This window comes from Amblyomma maculatum, chromosome 5 (assembly GCF_055883805.1).
Source record: "Amblyomma maculatum isolate TAMU_Amacu chromosome 5, ASM5588380v1, whole genome shotgun sequence".
Lineage (NCBI taxonomy): Eukaryota > Metazoa > Arthropoda > Arachnida > Ixodida > Ixodidae > Amblyomma > Amblyomma maculatum.
Window position 1 is genome coordinate 122,060,043 of NC_139348.1, and position 4,494 is coordinate 122,064,536.

Sequence of the window (4,494 nt, forward strand, 5' to 3'; positions counted from 1 at the left end):
TAGCAACGCAGCTATCGGTGGCCGCGGCACACACGCATAGACATTCTATGGAGCTCACTGCGGCATCCAATGTTAGCGCATTAAAAAAAAAAAAAGTAAATTTTGCGTCCGTGTGCTTAGCGTTGCCAACGTAATATACAAACACTTTTTTTTTTTTTTTTTGCATTTGCAGACGTGAGGGCAAATTGATGTTGCCCTGAAAGTTACAGAACCTTAAAGGAGTTTTGGGTACCGTCGCCATCGGTCCTTTTGGGAGGCGAATTACCTTAACACGCGCATTTATTTATTATCTGTTTGTATTTTGCTCAGGTCCGCGAGGCCGATGTATACACCGCCACCCACTTTCAGTGGGATCATCATTACAGAGTCCCTTTCGGACAATCACATCACGGGTTGAAAGTGACTAGCGGGAGAAATATTCCTGTTACTAAATAATTTCTTTATTTCATTAACAAAAGTTTCCTTCTCCGGTTAGAAAAACATAACACTCTGGGTAAGAGATTTACAGCGTTTTGTTCGGAAGGGAATAGAGACAGGTGTACTAGACCAGTGACATATGCCGCGTTGTGATTTACTTCAACAGACGAACTCATTGTACATATCATTGTAGTACATCTGGAAGTTCTTAACCAACCTATTACTTTCCGATGAGTATATAGTACACAATTTTGTTCTGCCACCTTAACCTTTGCAAAAGAAAAAAAAAAACTGCAACTGCCGAAACCCGGGATCGAACCAGGGACCTTTAGATCTTCAGTCTAACGCTCTCCCAACTGAGCTATTTCGGCCGCTGTCATGTGAAGCCTTAAATGGCTTAGTAATAGAATAACTACATCCTCATGCTTGTTTTGTCATATCTGTATCGTTCATCAGTCTACCTAAAAAAAAAAAAACGAAAAAAAAAAAAAAAATTTTGAGGACACTTTGGCGACTAACGTGATGAAAGGCGAAAACCTGAGTGCTGCAATCTGCTACGTGACTGTTGCGCATGTAGCGATGAATGCTGCTACGAGTAAAGCGAGCGACTACTCTCACATTCTGCGAGTGCATTTATTCAGCGAATTCTGCTTGGCAGCGACGAGATCGCGCTCCTTGTATCTTCGCAGTTGTTCTACGTTTACAGATGTGTGGTTGATTATACCGAGGGCGCGGCATTAATTAGCAATCAATTATCATTTGGGCAACGGTCAATAATTATAATCATTAATTAACTAGGCATTAATTAGTAATAATTTATTCAATGATAATTAGAAATGAACAATAAATGATAACCAGTAATAATCATTTAATTAGTTATTAACTAGTAATTGATCATTGATTGGCATATGGCCATACAAAGCACGCATTCGCGCATACTGTGGTGGTGCTCTGTGATTGGTCGAGACAAGATGACGTCATCTCGTCTCGAGCAATCAGAGCCGCCGCAAAAGCATGACAATTTTGCTGACGACAACGATGTGGCAATAAAGGCTTTCGCCCTAAAAGGGCACGCAGACTTAGCGCGCGTTAGCACCTCGTGTGTACGAATGCTGTTTTTCTTTGTTGTAGTAGCGCGAGATGCTGGAAACACACAAGGAGTTCCAGACGATTGGTGGTACTCAAAATATGTTGTACTGAAAAAAAAAAAAAAAACGTGGACGATCGGTGCCATTATCGATAAATTGAAAAAAAAAAAAAAAGATATGGCAACGAAATGAACCAGTTCCGTGCATTACGATTCACGGGGAGGACCTGCTGCAGTGCCGCAAGGAAAAAGAAATGCATTGATCGTACACAAGGTGTGTAGAGCCATCTCCTGGTGTTCAACGCAGAAACAAAGTTGGCTGTTTTGTGGTTCGCCGTTAGACGGCGCCACAAAACGTTTCCAGAGCATGGTCGCGCGCAGTTCAAATCCAGCTAGGAAGCGGGGGTAGAGACATGCCAGCGCAAGTGAAGCTTGGTTTCTGACGGGCTAGGAGAGCTATAGTGACCGAAAAGTATTCGCTCGAGACAGTCTGCTGTCTCCAGTCAATGCAATGGACTGCGTCGTCTTCGCGTAGTCCTCGTTATCTTGGTCACACAAACCAGCCAGTCTTTGGTCATAGTTTAGCATCCGCCGTACGCGCTTCTCTTTTGCGCTACTGCGGTGGCCCCAGGGTATAAAGTCAGGTGGGTCTCGGACTGCAGATCCGGACCATGAAAAGGAAATAACAAGAAGAATAAGATTGGGATGGAGCGCATTTGGCAAGCACTCGCAGATTATGACTAGCAGCTTACCGGTATCGCTCAAGAGGAAAGTATACAACAGTTGCATCTTGCCTGTACTCACCTATGGGGCTGAAACGTGGAGGCTAACCAAGAGAGTTCTACTTAAGTTGAGGACAACCCAGAGGGCTATGGAACGAAAAATGGTAGGGGTAACATTAAGAGATAGAAAGCGTGCAGAGTGGGTCAGAGGAATAACTCAAGTTACCGACATTCTAGTAGAAATTAAGAAGAAGAAATGGACGTGGGCAGGACTTGTAGTGCGAAGAGAGGATAACCGATGGTCGCTGAGGGTAACAAACTGGATTCCAAGGGAAGGAAAGCGTAGCAGGGGGCGGCAGAAAGTTAGGTGGGCGGATGAGGTTAAGAAGTTCGCAGGGGTCAAGTGGATGCAGCTAGCACAGAACCGGGTTAGGTGGAGAAATATGGGAGAGGCCTTCGCCCTGCAGTGGGTATAGTCAGGCTGATGATGATGATGATGGGTCTCGGGGGGCCGGAAACCCCCAGTAATATTTAAGAGGGGTCCAATACCCCCCGAGCTTGAAAGTATGACTATGTGAATACAAAGCAGGCAACCAAATTAAAGAAGTCAATGTACGCTTGAATGCTTTCAGTATGACCGTACAGCCTAACATAACAATTTCAATGCATTGCGTATTCTCATTTCGCATTATATCGGCGAAATAAGCCATTCGGAATGCACTAGGATAAACACACGGTAGAAAGGGACTACAAATACTGTCTTATTAAGGCTTATCAATCTGTGAAACTAATACCGCGTACAAAAAATCAAGACAGCGAAACGAAATAAAGAAACTATAGTTGGTTGAAGTGCAAAAACGTATAATTACTATAGCACAGAAAAAAAAAGTTGGCAGTTATTTTATAAGCTTTACCAGTGAAAATATGGAGCGTTGCGATGGACACGTACTGCACGCATAAGCAAGTGACACACACACACACACACACACACACACACACACACACACACACACACACACACACACACACACACACACACACACACACACACACACACACACACACACACACACACACACACACACACACACACACACACACACACACACACACACACACACACACACACACACACACACACACACACACACACACACACACACACACACACACACACACACACACACACACACACACACACACACACACACACACACACACACACACACACACACACACACACACACACACACACACACACACACACACACACACACACACACACACACACACACACACACACACACACACACACACACACACACACACACACACACACACACACACACACACACACACACACACACACACACACACACACACACACACACACACACACACACACACACACACACACACACACACACACACACACACACACACACACACACACACACACACACACACACACACACACACACACACACACACACACACACACACACACACACACACACACACACACACACACACACACACACACACACACACACACACACACACACACACACACACACACACACACACACACACACACACACACACACACACACACACACACACACACACACACACACACACACACACACACACACACACACACACACACACACACACACACACACACACACACACACACACACACACACACACACACACACACACACACACACACACACACACACACACACACACACACACACACACACACACACACACACACACACACACACACACACACACACACACACACACACACACACACACACACACACACACACAATTTATAGGCGGTAGGCAGGCAAATAGATAGATAGATAGATAGATAGATAGATAGATAGATAGATAGATAGATAGATAGATAGATAGATAGATAGATAGATAGATAGATAGATAGATAGATAGATAGACGAAGCCATACCTATTGTAACAGGCAGGCACCGTTGGGTTCCCATTAGAAAAAAAATATAAAAAACAATAAAGAAACCATGAAAGAAAGAAGCAATTGGCTGTGACTTAGCTCGGCTATGCCAGGATATATGTAGCGAAAGCTAAGACATAGCATGGTTAGGTTTTAATTAGCCTGTTTGATTGCTAGTCCAGATAGTGTGGTTGCCTGACTAGGTCTGTTTGGCTCGTCGCCTTCGCCTGTTTTCATTCCAACGCATAAGCCTGGCTTGTTTAAGCTTTTCCGACTCGCTTTACATG

At 44.3% G+C, this 4,494-nt stretch overlaps 1 non-coding gene across 1 annotated transcript; it reads right to left on the minus strand.

Annotated features, from left to right (window-relative positions):
• Positions 1–715: 715 nt before the first annotated feature.
• TRNAF-GAA (transfer RNA phenylalanine (anticodon GAA)) lies at positions 716–788 on the minus strand. The gene has a single exon. It is a non-coding gene; the product is annotated as a tRNA-Phe (tRNA).
• Positions 789–4,494: the final 3,706 nt, after the last annotated feature.